Raw genomic sequence first — 17,379 nt, 5'->3', positions numbered from 1 at the left:
GTAAAATTTAGAGAGCATTTAACTTTCAGCATGCAGGAATAGCTTGTCCTACATACTTGTGGCCATCCTAAATAGATAAGTCCATGTGAATGTCTTAAAAAACATCAGTGTGTGTGGAAGGAACACAGGACATTGGAGGATTTGAATTCTGTCTTTGCCATGTGCTAGTTTGAGTGATCTAGAAGAAGCTAGTTTACCACCTCCCTTTAAGTTTTGGTTTCCCCAGTCAGTAAAATAGAAAGTGATGAAACCTAACTTGTAAGTATAAAGAGGATAAGAAAATTTGTATTTGAATGCCTACTACAGTGTCAGGGTTGAATAAAGTACCACTTCAACTTTTCCCTAGTGATTATTGTCCACATGACCAAACCTGCCTCCTCTCAAAGGCAGTGGCCACAACAGCACATCCAACTTTTATTTAGGAAGACATCTTTGTCTTTTTTCGGAGTGTGAGGAGCACAACAGCCTCAAGGAAATGGTCCTGATGGAGGGGCTGTGCTCTGAGCAGGGGCACCAGGGCTTAACGCTGGCTAATTCCTCTGAGAGGAAGCCATTGGAGAACCAGCTAAGGAAGCAGGAAGACTTCTGGGTATATGGAAAGTCAGAAAACATCTCGGTCCTATGAAATGACATCAAAGATCTGAAGGTCCAGCTGCAGAATGCCAACAAGGTCATTCAAAACCTCAAGGGCTGGGTCCGGTCTCTCTCGGTTACAAGTGATTATTCATCTAGTCTGGAAAGACCTCAGAAGCTGAGAGCTGTTGGCACCCTGGAGGGGTCTTCACTTCATAGTGTCCCTGAAGAGGATGAGGTGTGGCTGTCTGATGGCACTGGGGCTTTCTACTCAACAGGGCTTCAGGCCAAAAAGGACCTGGAGAATCTCATCCAGAGAGTACCCCAGCTGTAGGCCCAGCTCCCAAAAAATGGACTAGAAGGGAAGCTGGCTGAGGAGCTGAGATCAGCCTCGTGGCCTAGGTAAGGATGGCACTGTTTGGGCACTTTTTTGATTGAAAATGTGTAAGTTCATGCTTGGCATAGGGTAGCTCAGGCAGTTGGAAGAAAGAACATGTCTGGGTATTCACAAGGACACTGATTTAAATGGTAGATGTAGGTCTGCAGAAAAGACAGGTAGGCAAACAGGAGGGCATAGGATGATGTCTCAGTATCTGGGAGATACCAGGTCTCAGGGATTTCCTCTTAGGGATATATTAGTAAAGTAATAGTATACATGGTATAGTATAGTAGTAATACTGGAATCAGACTGCCTAGCTCTCATGCTTACTACCCAGGCAACCTTCTTAACCTTTCTGAGACTTTGTCCTTACCTATTAAATGAGGATGATAAGAGAACCCACCTCAAAGGGTGGATATTAGGTTTACATGAATTAATACAAGTGCTGGCCAGGCGTGGTGGCTCATGCCTGTAATCCCAGCACTTTGGGAGGCCGAGGCCGGAAGAACACCTGAGGTCAGGAGTTCAAGACCAGCATACCCAACATGATGAAATGCTGTCTCTACTAAAAATACAAAAATTAGCTGGACATAGTGGCACATGCCTGTAATCCCAGCCACTCGGGAGGCTAAGGTAGGAGAATCACTTGAACCTGGGAGGTGAAGGTTGCAGTGAGCCGAGATGGCACCACTGCATTTCAGCCTGGGTGACAGAGCAAGGCTCTGTCTCAAAAAAAAAAAAAAAAAAAAAAATACTTAATACAAGTGCTTAGAGTAGTGCCTAGTATATATTAAGCTCTCAATGCTATTTGCCATAGTTATAAGTGTTATTGATACTTTGTGTTGAAAACACAGACATTCATCTTGGTGTGTCCTGGTTATCTATTGCTAAGTAATAACCACTCTAAAACTTAGTGACTTCAAACAACACTTTATTATGCTTCATGGTTCTATGGTTTGACTGGGCTCAGCTGGGTGGTTCTCACCTAGGGTCTCTTGTTTTGGGTCCCATCAGTTGATGGTATGAGAGTTTATGTGATGGCCGTCATTGCAAAATACAGTCAGCCACAGTATCATAACATAGAAGAAATTCAGGCATCAGGTGGTGGTTAAAACAGAAGACATGAAAGGTTCTCTCTAGACTTAGGATGAAATGATTCTAATTATTCATTGAGTAACAGCTGTGAATCTCTGTGATACTGATGCTGTAAGGGATTAAAATGAAGAACTATCTTTATTCTCACAGACTTTGTGATTTATCTAGGGACACATAATTTATATATATTATTAATATATAATATATTATAATTAATTAATTAATATATATAAATAATATGTCCCTAGATAAATCATAACAGTTGAAGAACAGTGGCATGGTAAATTTTGTTGTTGTTGTTTTGTTTTGTTTTGATACAGAGTCTCACTCTGTCACCCAGGCTGGAGCGCAGTGGCGCCATCTCAGCTCACTACAATTTCTACCTCCCAGGTTTAAGCAATTCTCCTGCCTCAGCCTCCCCAGTAGCTGGGATTACAGGCATGCTCCACCATGCCCAGCTAATTTTTTGTGTGTTTTTAGTAGAGGAGGGTTCACCATATTGATCAGGTTGGTCTCGAACTCCTGACCTTGAGATCTGCCTGCCTCAGCCTCTCAAAGTTCCGGGATTACAGGCGTAAGCCACCACACCTGGCCCATACTAAGTTTTTTAATGCAATACTTTATCAAGGTAGAATTTACTCTTAAATACCTCCTATGGCTTATGTGCCAGAATTCAGCTTGGGGGAGTTCCTTAGAGATGTTCTCATAGAAATCTCTACAGAAGCCCCCATAACTCCATAACTTAGCATCCACTCTTTCCATACTTACTCTTTCCTCTTCTGTCCTGCATTAGGAAATATGATTCCCTGATTCAAGATCAGGCCTGGGAACTGTCTCACCTACAGCAAAAAATACGAGAAGAGAGAGGTATTTGTTATCTTATCACCTGGCATGCAAAAGATACAGTAAAATCTTCTGAGGATCTCCTAAGGAGCAATGACATTGACTACTACTTGGGACAGAGCTTCCGGGAGCAACTCACCCAGGGAAGCCAGCTGACAGAGAGGCTCACCAGCAAACTCAGCACCAGTAAGTTGGCCACAGGGCTTTGGAATACTGTCAGTCACCCCCACAGTTCCAGCCCCTGGTGGCCACCACATCTCCACTGCAACTTTTTAACCTAGGGTCCTGTTTCTATTTCATTTCCTGGGGCTAATACAGGATCAAGACTGCTCAGTGGGGAGCATGGAGAGGAACACACAGGGCTGGACATGCCATGGTTACAACTATAGAAACTTCACCACTCGTGGAATGTGACCTGCGGGGCAGGGGCAGCATCTATGTGATGCTAAGAGGGAGTAGGGGACATGAGATGGAAGGGCCTTGTTATAGGAGGAAGAACCCTGAACTAAGAATTGCAAGACCCAAGCTCTAGCCTGGATGCTGCCACCAACCAGCTAAACGCCTTATCCTTGTGGTGTCTCCATTTATGGCATGGCAGTGTACGTGAAGGTACTCCATATATGGATAAAGTGCCATGCTCTTTTATACATGGTTTAGGCACTGGCTGCAGTAGTTCAAGGGCTACATTGGTTATTATTGGGGTCCTCTACTCAGAATTTCCAGAGAATATCCAAAGGAGTAAAGTAGGATCAGACTTGGGAGCCACCTAGCCCACCTCTTGGTGGCAGATGCAGAGGTGGGGCAGGGCTTCTTATCATCTCCTCAGAGACCAGTGCAGGCTCTGCATGAAAGCTGTGGTGGGGCATATGCATTGGGGAGCTAGTCTGCACCAGGACACGGAGGCTGGAGTGTCCCACAGGGCAGCTGGGCAAGGGCCTCATGATTAATGGAACAAAAGACATTTTAAATGTTTTACCCTGATTTAGGGCAGAGGAAGTCATGACGGTGACCTGCAGGTCAGGGACAGTGGGGTCACTTCTCTAGAGACACAAGCTGAGGTCTCCCAGAATAACTGTTCTGGATGCACATATGAAATGCTCACTACTCTGTCTCCAGATAGGCTCCTGCGTTTGTAATGCGGGAAGTGGGACCAGCCTAATTTCTTATTGTTTCTTTCTAAATTTGGTTTGCAGAGGATCACAAAAGTGAGAAAGATCAAGCTGGACTTGAGCCACTGGCCCTCAGGTAATTCAGAGGGTAATCTGGGAAAGAGATTGGGACTGAGGCCCAAAGGGTCAAGGGTGGCGGCAACTCCACAAATCAAGGAGAATAAAGGAAAGTGCTGAATGTATTGAATTCATGCATTCATTGAACAACTCACTGTTGTTTTTAACTAAATTCTTTCTTCCCTTTTGGTTTAATCACATTGGCACATTAATTCTCCAGGCTTAGTAACCTAAAAACAGTCTGAGCTAAAAGTGAACTAACTAGGTTTCACGAGTCTTCTGCCCCACTAAGGGTCCCACTTTCCTGCTGTATGTTTAATAAGTAGAATGAGCTTTTTGCAAAGTTGGCCTGCCCCAAGTTGGGTTGACAGTTAGTTTAATAGTCACTCAATTGCCCTTGGGGAAAAAAGGAATTATATAACAGGACCTGGTGAAAGAGACCTAGATGGTGTAGATCACCAGGAGGCTGGAGTGCCTCAGGACCCAGTTCTCAGTGAGTTGCTTCATATAATGATCAATGAAATATGGGCTCAGAGTCCATTGTAGCCACTAGTTGGGGTTCTTTGTGTCATGCTTGTGTCTCAGACTACATAAATGCTTCTGAAAATATCTGTAGTGAAGGACACAGTGCTATTTTTTGTTTTGTTTTTATTTCTAATCCATCATAGAAACATACATGGTCTGAATTCAGTTAACTACATGATTCCATTTATCACGCTCTTGGATATTGGAACAATGGTTTGCTCTGCGTTTCTCAATGCTTGCTTTCAATTTTTATAATTGTCTTGTTGGAGATGGTAACAAACAGTTCACAGGCTGCAACTGTTCCAGGGATCATACTTTAAGCAACAGTGCCTTAAAAGGTGGGCTAGCTATGTCTTTGCTTGTCCTCAGCATATTATGTGGCCAAAGCACTGGGTAGCTATTCTTTCTCCATCTACACCCCACCTATGCTCCATCACTAAGCAGAGGTGGGTTATTTCCATTATTCTCTGCAGGCATGGTCCCCTTGGCTTACTTGGATTTTCCTATGAGCCACAGTCAGGACAGGTTGGTTTGGGTGAACTTGGTTTTACCTGTTGTCCCCCTTCTCCCCACCAGGCTCAGCAGGGAGCTGCAGGAGAAGGAGAAAGTGATTGAAGTCCTGCAGGCCAAGGTGGATGCTCGGTCCCTCACACCCTCCAGCAGCCATGCTTTGTCTGACTCCCAATGCTCTCCCAGCAGCGCCTTTTTCCTGTCTGATGAGCTGGAAGCCTGCTCTGACATGGACACAGCCAGCGAGTACACACACTATGAAGAGAAGAAAGCTTCTCCCACTCACTCAGGTAGCCTCCACTTTCCAGGTGGTACCATCTTTGTCTAGACTGAGTGGAGACCTCAGGAAACAGGCCTTATAGCTCCACCATGGTGTGTATCAGGCTGAGCATGGCTGTGGGGCCAAGTGCCATGCACAAGAACCAGTGGATCAGGATCTTTGCTCTGCTTCTGACTCTACAAGTTACCTCTGTCACCCTGGCCTCCATGGGCGTGTACATGCTGTTGGGAACAAGGTGAACCATTGTGGGGAGAGTGAGAAGATCACAGCCGACTCTTCTTCCTCAGTGACTCTGTCGGATAGATCTTCTTTAAGATGGAAAACCTCCTTCATCTCTCCTACAATGATCTTGCTACTTATTCCTGAGCAGTGTTCCCTAAATATATGTGGGTGTCCACAAATGCTGCTAGTCTTGCCTGATAATTTTGGCGTTGCCATTTTCATGTTCCAGAGCTCAGAGCACCACTGTCATCCCTAAGGTGATTTACCTCACTATAGGATCTGTCTGCAAGCAAGAAAATTAACACTGCTAACCGTGCTTGTGCTTGGTTCTTTCCCTGAAAGCAAGACTCTAGCCCTGGTACCCCTGGCTAAATATAAGGCCAGGATTCCAGTTCTCTGTAGAACATCAAACATTTTCTTTCATTCATGGGTTTTATAGATTCCATCCATCATTCGAGTCATTCTGCTGTATTGTCTTCTAAACCATCATCAACCAGTGCATCTCTGGGGGTTAAGGCCGAATCCAGCAGCAACCCCATCAGCTTGCCAACTCCCCAGAATCCCCCCAAGGAGGCCAACCAGGCCCATTCATGTATGCAACAGCCAATGGGACAGAAGCTTCATCTCCTCTTTCTCTGCTGCCTGTTTGATTTTTCTTCAAGGACAGAGGTTTGGACTGTTAGGGGCCTAAATGCATCAAAACCTAGACAGAATCAAGAAACCACCCTCATTCACCAATTGTGTCTGATTTAAGAAAATATTTTAGAAAATAAGTAATCCACATGAGGTTTTGATCCGCACACCAGCTTTGACCAGTAGTTGGCTTACCATTTAAAAAGAAACATTTTTATTGGTTTTCTCTCATTTTATCCTGGGAGCAAAGAGGAAAAATGTTTCTCCCAGGATTACAACAGCCATAGGATGAAAAGAAATTCACACCTACTGATCCACTGTATGTGTTACCCATTAAATCTCCATGGAGATGCTCTCCAAGAGATAGTGCTACTTATTTCATAGCCAAGGATGCTGAGAACAGCCTCAGACAAGGTTCTGTTCATAGTACATTACCATTAATGGATGTATGAATGGATTGGCAGTCCTTGATATGTACATAGTGCATATCTTGGGGGCAGTTAAAAGGGTGCATTTCATTTACAAGTCCAGCTTAGTTGCCAGAGGGTACACTGCTCATTCACAGCCCTGTACCAGGGATGGCAAGGAAAAGGCAAACCTTGTCTTCACCTCCTACCTCCTACCATAGCTGGCTGGCTGCCTTCAGTGTGGTTTGTTGTGAGGTTTGACTTGAGTAGAGGTGCTCCCAGAAAGCACAATGCTTTTTTCTGCTGCCTTCATTTCCCTGAGGGCAATTCAACCAAAATCTTAAGGAAGAGGAACTGTTCCAAAGCTTCCTAAGCCTGGTTTCAAAGTTTCTAGGCCAGAGTGGGCAGCAGCTGGACCAGAATCATGAAGAAAAGCTGTGCTTCCAGAATTGTAGACATCTGCTTAAATGTTTTGGGTTCGAACAGAGCAGAAGATGAAGAATGGAGGATTTAAAAATCAGAATGCCTCCTCAAAGAATGCCTGGGCTGTGTTACCTGGCAATTTGAGTGTATTTGCAGTTTTGATCTGAAATGGTGTCAGCACCATTGGGTTTTGTTTTAGGATGTAATCATTGTCTTCTACATCAGACATTCTCTATGGGTCAGCCTTGGTTTCTGCCCCCCCTCCATTTGCTACCTGCCCTTTAATTGCTTTTAGGGAAGAGGAAAAAATTTCAAACATTGAAACTTGACAGGGCTTCTAAAGATCTATCCGACAGCGTCACCAAGGAAAAAGAGTCTGCCGTGATCTTCTCACTCTCCCCACAATGGCTCACCTTGTACCCCACAGCAAGTACATGCCTATGGAGGCCAGGGTGACAGAGGTAACTTATAGAGTCAGGAGCAGAGCAAAGATCCTGATCCACTGGTTCTTGTGCATGGCACTTGGCCCCACAAGGTTTCTAAAAACCTGTCTGTAGGTGGGCTGCCTAAAGATCACCAGGGAAGACTTCTTTTTTAATACAAATTTCCTGTTCCAAGAATTTATAATTCTGTAAGTCTACATTAAGGCCTAGACAGAATCCAGAAGGCCTAAAGAATCTACATATATTAAGAGTTTTTGCTATGTGATTTAAATGCCCAGAAGGTTATGCAAGCCATTTTGTCTAAGCCACTCTACCAAGGCATCTATTTTTAATTTGGTGATTGAACATGTTGATTTGGAATTCTGAAGTTTGTTTCCATCAGAGTCCTGAACTGCATGCACTAGTAATGAAAATTTCCCCACAGCCTTTGTTCATCTCTCTCCTACTCAGGATGGGACCTGATACCATCAGAGAGGAGTTCTAGGTGGAGAAAGAGTCTTGTCCCAAGGCCAAGGACTGATACACACTGGGAGCAAAGCCCCAGGGGCCCTTGAGAGCATTCAGGCTCTCTGACTTATCCATGCCCAGGGTTGCTGGCATGGGGCTCAATAATGCCACCTTACCTTCTTTAGCCAATTGCTTTCAAGATGAACGCAGAGGTTGTATGCAGGATAGCCCCGGCAGGGGAGAAGACAGAAGGTCAGCCAGGCCAGCCTCTCTGGTAGCAATGGTCACTCTTGGCTGTCTCATCCTGTACCACACTAGGTAATAGCCACTCTGCAGGGTGATGTCTGGTTCTCAATCTTTTGCTCATTCTTTTCTCTCATTTTGATGATGTGTCTCTTTTCTCCCTAACTTTCTGTTTCTAGGCATTTTCACTCCACACCCAAGCTGACTAGCCTTCCTCAGGCACCATTGCCCTCAGCTCCATCCAGCTTCCTGCCTTTCAGCCCACTGGCCCTCCACTCCTTGGCTGCTGTGAGACACCAGTGGTCTCCTTGGCTGAGGCTCAGCAGGAGCTGCAGAAGCAGTTAGGAGAAAGTGAGAACTTCTGCATTTGTGTGCTTGTGAATGGCAGCCCCACACTGTGTTGCTCTGCATGGATTGGGCTGGATGGCAGGGTTTAAAAAAACAAAATGGGTACATATTACAAAGGGAAGACTGAGGGAAAGCTCTGCTTGCTTATTTTTTGGAAATGCATTTCCTGTTATTTCTCTGATGTGTGTGTCTCATCAGTTAACATGTAGACATGTTCACGAGGCTCTAGACCTGGTGCTCTCACACTGTAGACAGTGTAGGATACCACCAAGTATGCTGAATCCCTGACAGACTGGTGGACTACTCATTGGTAGGGGATGGGAGAGAGATGTTATGCTTTGCCTATGCAGGATGAAGTGGCCAAGAAAAAGATGGCCACATTCAGTGGGCTCCTTTGTGTGGCTATTACAGTTTTCTGCTGTGAAATGCTGTTAATCAAGTTCAGTTCCTAACATCATTAGGTTGGAGCAAAAAGGGTAATGGTAGAGGGATTCAGAAGAGGAAATGATGAGCCCCTTTTTCTACTGCACAGGGTTCATCCCTGCCCTGGGACAGGTGACACATAGGCAGCTTAGAACCACAGTGCCAGCTATGGCATCTGACTGTGAATCCTATCTTCTGACTCCCAAAGATAATTGACCTTATGTAGTTATGTAGACTGTGGACAGTCATCTTTTAGAAAATGCTTTGATATATTTGTAGGCTGGATGCTCATCATAAATTTAGTGTGCTGATGTTCATTGGTAGCTTAGAAAAAAATGACAAACCTTCACATGAATTTGCTCTCTCATAGCACCTTAAGCACAACAGTTAGAAAGCAGTTTGAATGAACTTAAACTCACTTGTCAGGCACTTTTTGTGCCTGTAAAGAAGCTTAGGTGAGCCAGAGACTGATAGGGTCACCATGCCAGCAGTTTCTAGTGATGCAAGACAACAGCCAAGAATTTGCATCCCCCTCCCTGTAGCCCCAAATGTCATGTGGACAAGGCTATTTCTTTCCTTCTTCCTTTTTTATTTTTATTTTTTTTTTTTGAGACAGGGTCTCACTTTGTCACCCAGACTGAAGTGCAGTGGCATGATCTTGGCTCATTGCAGCCTCGACCTCCTGGACTCAAGCGACTCTCCCACCTCAGCCCCCCAAGAAGTTGGGATTACAGGTGTGTGTCACCACACCTGGCTAATTTTTGTATTTTTTGTAGAGATGGGGTTTTGCCATATTGCCAAGACTGGTCTAGAGCTCCTGAGCTCAAGTGATCAGCCCACCTCAGTTTCCAAAAGTGCTGGGATTACAGGCATGAGCCACTGCACCCAGCCTAGCCTATTTATTTTGTCAACCCAGCAAATGGATACTTTGTCTAGTGCAGGGAACTCTAAAGCTCAGGGAAGTGAAGTTACTTGTTCAAGGTCACTAGTAAGTGGGAGAGATGGGCTTGAATCTGGACTTCTGCTCCAGGTTTCATGTTTCTGTTATACCTTTTCTACTTAGGATGGCTTTGTCATCATCCTGCTTAGAGTATGGGGCTGAGCTCAGCTGATCAAACTCTGGGGAATCCTTGCAACAACTTTTTCCCTCTCTTTAGAGACCACTAGGAGGTGCTGGTGTTTCTGACCTAAAACTTGTTACTTTAGCAGTTGTGGCACCAGCAATGGATGGGCAAAAATGTGCCCCAAGACAAATGGCAAGAGTATTTTCTAGCTTCCATTTCTTCCCCTTGCCTCCTTTTCCTTTATCTATCCACATTTGTCCATTTGTCTTTGCCCAAAGGGAAGGATGGAAGGAGAGCACTGTCCATGAAAAAGGGTCTATTGTTTTGAGTTAAATTTGAATTACATCAAGTCTGAGGCCATTGACTGGAGTTCAAATGGTCCCAGCCTAGATGAGGAAGATTGTAGCCCTTTCTTTCTCCACCTGAAGTCAAGGTCCTCTCCAAGGGACCATTGCTTATCCAAGCTCACTGTTTGCTTTGAGCCAATTTTCCATGTGGACAGAGGTGCATGGTGGCCTCTCAGGTCCCTGGGTTAAAATCTTGTGCAAGACTGTATGGTATCTTTGCATGGTTTAGAGCATGTACTGTGTATTGTGTGGCCAATGGACTGGAACACGAGAATACCGATCATTGTTACTGATAGACTTAAAACCTCACATGGCCTTGATTAAAAAGTAAGCTGACTATCTACAATCACTGATTTCTTCCTTTGCCTTGTGTTTGGATGGGGTTGAAGGCAGTTTGAAAGAGGCAGGAAATCATGTATTTGTTGCATCCCTTCAAAAATGTAGCTGCTTAAATTTTTAATCTTCTTCCTTAACTAAGTGATCCTGATGAACATCTAGTATTTTGCAAATTGGAGGAGAGACTCATCACAAGACTTCTCAAACTTCTGCCTATTAGAATCACCTAGAATACATTTAAAACATCCATTATTCAAGATGTATCCCATATTGATTATGGCAAAATCTCTGGAATCCAGGAATCAGTATATGTTTCCATACTTTCTCAGGAGATTCCAATATGTACCAAAATTTGAGAACCAGCTACAAATGGGGCTAAAAGCTGGCAACTGGCAATTACACTAACCCCTCTGAGGAGTTTGGCTTGGTTGGAAGAAACAATGACCTCACTCCTGTTGCTTAGGAGGAGCTACCTGTCTATTCTGTTGCCCATGTTCATAATCCCTGAAAGAAAGCATGCTTCTGAATTTTCTCCTAAATTGCATCTCTGCCCACCTCTTTCCCTATCTCCTCTATGCTGGGCTTCTTTTTACAGAGAAGTGGAGACGAAGGGGCTCAAGGGAAAGGCCTATGATTTCAAAAGGTCTATGAAAGTACCAGCCTATGAAATGAAAGTCCTACCTGCCTCTGTGGAAAAGTATTCAATGATTCTTTAGACAGGAGTGATGACATTTTGCAGCTCTTTGAGTCAAGTTGGATGGGATCCAAATAAATACTTGCCTTACATAGGCCCTTCCCCAGCCTCAGCAAAGAGTTCTTCAGTCTGGAGGAATTAGAGCCACCATATCCAGCTTGACATCATGTCCCCTTTCTCTTCTGAAAAATTCCAAGGTGGAACTGGCATATTGACTGGTTAGTTTCAGGGGAAGGCAAGTACATGTAGACAAACAAACATTCATGTTCACAGGTAAGCTCAATCCTGTATGCCATTGCACTCACAACTTGTAACTGTGGGAGTGAATCCTACTTTTAGAACTTTCCTTGTTGTCTGTCATGAAGGATTGTAGTAGAAGCCAGGAGCAGGGCCACTGGACTTTTCCATTGTGTATACTGATGACTTTAAGATACTTTATTCTCTACCTCTTGTGTCTCCTGCTAGGAAATACAAAAAGTGAGAATTACAACCTCTAGGTTACAAGCCTTAGTCTAATTGGTATACCACAGTGAACTGGGATCTCTGACATTCCACAGGTCTCCTTTTAGTCTCTATTCTTAGTAATCACACACTTCCTTGCAAATCCTTCCCTTCTGACACCCCATTTGCTTCTTACTCATGTTTCTTTCTGCCCAGATGCCAGCACTATTCCTCCTGCTTCCACAGCTACATTGCTGAGCAAAGACTTGGAAGCTGGCTCTTCCCACTACCTCAACTCTGCCAGCCTGACTCTTCTCCAAGAAGCACCATAGAACTGGGAAGAATCCTGGAGCCTGGATACCAGGGCAGCAGTGGCCAGTGGGACATGATGAGGCCTCAGAAAGGGAGTGTATCTGGGGACCTCAGGCTCCTCTGTGTACCAGCTTAACTCCAAACCCCCAGGTAAAGCACAAAGTGGAGATGGCAGCCTTTGAAAAGAAGTCTCATTCAGAGTCTACTCTTTTCCTACCCAGGCAGGACTGTTTCATCCCTCCTCCATCCCTGGCTCACAGAGTGGGGAGTATAAAATGCAAGACCTGGATCAGGGCTCAGTCCTTTCCATGTACATTTCTTCATTCTCCTGCCCAGGGCCTCAGAGCTCTGTAGGGATATGGGAAAGTCAGGGAGCCACCTCTTGTGCTCTCATACTCATGTCCTTCTGTCTCTCTGCAGCCTGGCCTCTTTGCAGCCCACTCTCTTAGACCCCTCCAGAATGCCAGGCATAGATGGGACTTTGTTCCATCAGTCAGGAGTTGTCACAGGAAAGGATGCAAGGGTGCAGCTCCCCAACCCTGCACATATATCCTGTGAACAAAATTCAGTCACAGCAAGTGGAGAGGTATAGCTAAGCTCATAAATGCTGGGATGCCACTCATTTCCAACAGTAAGACAATCATAATTTTCAGGAAAAGACTGAGCCCAAAGCAAAATGGTTCAGTTAATATCTGATGTAAGCATCCCTCTGACTTTTCTGCATCTTTGTCCTTTGTTTGGCAGGGGGAGGGGGGTGGTGTCATCCCCTGTCTAATCTGTCTTCAGATCTCTAGATCCTTCCAGGCTATTCTTTCATCTTCCATATTAAAAGTGATTTCAGGGAAGCATTCAGTGTCAGTCATTAACCACATAGGGTGAGCGTAAGATCACATACTTTTACTTTAGGCCTTCTTTCTAAGGGTGGGAGGAAGGGCTTTGTCCCTTGCTAAAGAATGCTCACTCATGTGTCAGTAAGAAGAAAGGTAGAGTGAGGTCTCACCTATCATCCTCATAGTCACACCCAGGAGGTGGCCATACCTTTCCAGCTGCTAGGCAGGTCTTGTCCAGAGCCCTCAGTTATTTTTCTAAAACATGTGGAACTCTCACAAGACCCCTGTGTGGGAGGAGGCCCATGGAGATTTTTTAGCAAGTGACTGTTATGTGTTTGAAAGCACATTGACTGTTTAAACAAAACTACCATTCCTTTGGGTGCCCATATGAAAGCACACAGTTGGCAGAAGACTAGTGATATTTACAGGTCTTGCTGCAAGGCCCCTGGCTAAGCCCCACACCCATCAGTAACCAGGATTCTCCATCTCCACCTCTCTCCATGTCCTGTTGGTTTGGCTACAGGGGCTGACCTGCTGGAAGAGCATCTTGGTGAAATCCAGAACTTGTGCCAGCACCTGGAGGAATCCATCTGCATCAGTGACCACCTACGGGAGCAACTGGAACACCAGCTGAGCTCTACTGCCCATTGAAGCAGTAGGAGAGGCCCAAACATTCCTGTTTCTGGCTCTATTTAGGGACCTTTAGGCAGAGCTTCACAGATATTCTTTACTTCACTTGCTCCTTATAAACAGTCCAGCAAGGGAGGTGGGCAAGTACCGTTATCCCTACTTTCTGAATATATCTGAGTTTAGAGAGTAACTCTCTTTAAGGCAGAACTAGGTCTGGTCCCCAGAGTCACCTGACTTCTCACCCCATACTTAATCTGCTTATATACTGCCTGCTGCTGTCTGTGCCTTTGTTGTGTGATTGATAAGTGGTGGAGCCAGGTCTGTAAGGGTCCTCCCAACTCCACCCCTGGCCACTTTACTGAGGTGGCCTTTCTCCTTATACTCTCCTTCCAAGCTACTGTCACATGGAGGCCAGTCTTTCCATATGTTTTTATCCTGCCTATACCATAGCAACAGCTGTTTAGGGAGATTGAGACTCCTGCACCATTGCAGTTATGGCACATGATGATGCACGCAAAGAATCCACTAAGAAGAGGCACACAGAAAACATGTACCCAGCCCTCCATGCTTCATTCAGGGCCAGGCCTTGAGTCCTTGGGGTTTTCTGCTAGGTTGGGGCAGTATCTTTGAGAGATAAAGAATTGGAAACTTTTGGAAGCTTCTGTTACCTGAATGTGTACTTTCTGGGACAGGATCCACTTCTAACTTCTACAGTCAGGGCCTGGAGTCCATACCTCAGCTCTGCAATGAGAACAGAGTCCTCAGGAAAGAAAATCGAAGACTTCAGGCCAACTGAGTCATATTTCCAAAGGTACGTGTTCAAAACCCACAAACTGTGGTCACTCTTAAGTTTCGTTCTTCCCTGGCCACACTAATCACCAACTGGAGAAGCAAATAGAAGAAGGTAGGGATAACAGAGCTACTCAGATCGACCAACCCAAACTCACAGCTGTTCTCAGTCTACAGAAGGCTGCTTTCTAAGATGTCCCAACTATGGGCCCCTCAGACTCCTAGTCCCCAGGAGTAAAGAGCTCTAGGAAATCCATCATTTCTGTACAACCCACCTGCATATATCCAGAGTCACCAGCTATCAATCTGGATACCAGTCTGGTATCTGTTCTACCTCCCTTTACTCACAACTGATTTGGAACCAATAAAGGAGGGAGTGCAAATGCCTATCTTCCCTCTCAAGTTTCTCCAGACTTCATTGCAGCAGCGTGTGTCGCTCCTGGCCCTGCTCTGCCAACCCTCTGCCTCCTCACCACATCCCTCACTCATAGACTCAGGGCTCCTCTCTGATCAGTACTCCTATGACTCCATGCCAAGTGGCACCAGCAAATGCCCCCCAGCACTTTCCCAGCCCTAGCCAGGGGGCACTCACAGGTGGGCATCATTTCTTGTGTGGCTGGGAGACAGCTGACCTTGGTGTCCGTCTACTTGATCAGATCAATGTATTATCAATAACAAAGTATTTTTATTCACAAATATTCATTGAACCACCATAAAAAGACTGAGAGTAGTATCCAAAAGGATTAATCGCAGAATGAAGGAATGCTTGCGGAAAAGGAAAAAGCCACCAAGAGATATTTCTAAATTAGCCACCTAAATTAATTAATTAATTAAATTAATTGATTTCTATATTAGCAAGAAAATTTGAAAGGAAAGATCACTGCTGGGGGACGATAACAAAAGTTAACAGATAAGAAAGAGGGCAGAACTACTAAGCTACCATTGCATGCTTGGAGAGAATAGAAGAGACCCCACAGGTGAGAAGACAGTAAGAGATTTAAATGGGTACAATTTGTCAGGCTCAGGTGAATCTTTCCCAAGAGGACTTACTGAGCCTGCAGCTGTATTTTTAGAGTCTCTTCAATAATCTTTGACAACTTGTGAAGATCAGAGAAGTGCTGCAAGTTCAAAAAAGAACAAATATCCCAGTTTTCAAAATAATGAAAATGATATATTCCAAAAAGAAATCTTGATGTTGATCTTTGTCAAAATTCAAGAATGGATTATTGAACAGATGGTATGTGAGCACTTGGAAAATGGTGAACATTAGAAACCAGAATTTCTCTAAGAGCAAGGTAGGAGAGATTAAGTGGGATGAAAGGTTTTGCAAAGAGAGAGATGCACCATTCTCCAGGCTGTGGGGGATGTTGAGCCAGCATGATCTTCCCCACCAACATAAGGCCTTCCTTCCCTGCTCCTTAGCTGTTTGTCAGGGCGGATGTGCTTGGGGTCATCTTCCTGCTGAGGTCTGACCCCATGATAATAAATCAATCATCCATGTTCCTCTCACCAGAGCACTTCCAGGAAACAGAAAGCCTGAGGGAGGCTCTGCTGTCCTCTCGATCCCACCTTCAAGAGCTGGAAAAGGAGCTGGACCACCAGAAGGTGGAAAGGCAGCAGCTTTTGGAAGACTTGAGGAAGAAGCGGCAAGAGTTCTTGCATTTCAGGGAGGATCGTCTTTCCCTCCAGGAAAATGACTCCAGGTAAGAGGGGACCCATTGACAGAGTAGATAGAATTCTTCATTCTTACATTCATTCTTACATTCATTCTTACATTAGAAGAAGGGATATTGGCAAGAAAATTGATGTCCTCTTTTGGAAACCTCAATGTTCCCTCTGCTATTCCTGATTTTTGTGTGTCAGTTGTTGGATGGGAAGGCTTCTGCTTTGAACAGAAGAAAGTTCTTCTCTGGGAATGCCTTGTCACTCCCAAGTTGAGAGAGTAAAACTCCATTATAGAAATCTTCAGTATATCAGAGACACGACAAAGAAGGGTTCCCATGCTTCCAATTAGGTATAGGACATTAGTCTCACCATCACCTAGGAAGCTTCTGTACTGGCTGTGATGCTAGGTCCCAGCATAAGCCCTGTAACTGCTTGTCAGAATACAAAGAGCACTATAAGAGCAGTAAGGAGACTGTGCTGGTGTATCTGTTCTGCTCTGAACTAATGTAGGTAATGGTGTGTTTTCAAGCAAAATTACTTGACCTCCCTCAGCCACCATTTCCACACCTGCAAAATAAAAGTGATGGTCTTCATGACCCCCTGAGTTGACATCTGGGGCTCAGATGTAACCCTACCCATAACCCTTTATGAACCCCTGGGTTGACATCTGGCTCTCAGCTTATTGCTCCTGTGTGACTGAGTGGCCCTGCCATTTCAGTGGGCCTTGCCACTCCCTGGTCAAACTGCAGCACAAGCTGGTCCTCCTGCAGCAACAGTGTAAAGAGAAACAGCAGCTTTTTGAGTTCCTCCAGTCAGAGCTACAAATCCATGAGGCACTTTATGGCAATTCCAAGAAGGGGCCGAAAGGTATGTGTTCTTCTCCCCTTACCCCATGAACTTTTTGCCCTTGCATAGGATGCTAGTGAGCTCTTTCCACTGGGAGTTGTGGAGATCATGGGAAGTTACAGAGTTCTGTCTCAGAAACCCCCACCCAAGCCTGGGGCTCCCAGTAGGAACTCTCATGCACAAAGCCCAAGGGACAGGTTGGTAGCATGAGCAAGATCCAGCCTGATCATTCTTAATTACTTTAAGAAAATCTGGACATTCCTATTCTAGACATTCCTATCTGTGTCTAGATTATAACTTTTTTTTTTTTTTTTTGAAATAGAGTCTCGCTCTGTCACCTAGGCTGGAGTGCAGTGGCATGATCTCGGCTCACTGCAAGCTCTGCCTCCCAGGTTCTGGCCATCC

General features: G+C 44.9%; 1 pseudogene; it reads left to right on the top strand.

The window, feature by feature from the left end:
• Positions 1–17,379, top strand: part of LOC100435674 (myomegalin-like) — a 51,433-nt pseudogene that overhangs the window by 5,792 nt on the left and 28,262 nt on the right.

The sequence above is a fragment of the Pongo abelii genome, chromosome 1 (assembly GCF_028885655.2).
Source record: "Pongo abelii isolate AG06213 chromosome 1, NHGRI_mPonAbe1-v2.0_pri, whole genome shotgun sequence".
In the NCBI taxonomy this organism is placed as follows: Eukaryota; Metazoa; Chordata; class Mammalia; order Primates; family Hominidae; genus Pongo; species Pongo abelii.
Note: the sequence above shows the minus strand (reverse complement) of the source record. Positions and strands in the feature narration are given on the sequence as shown.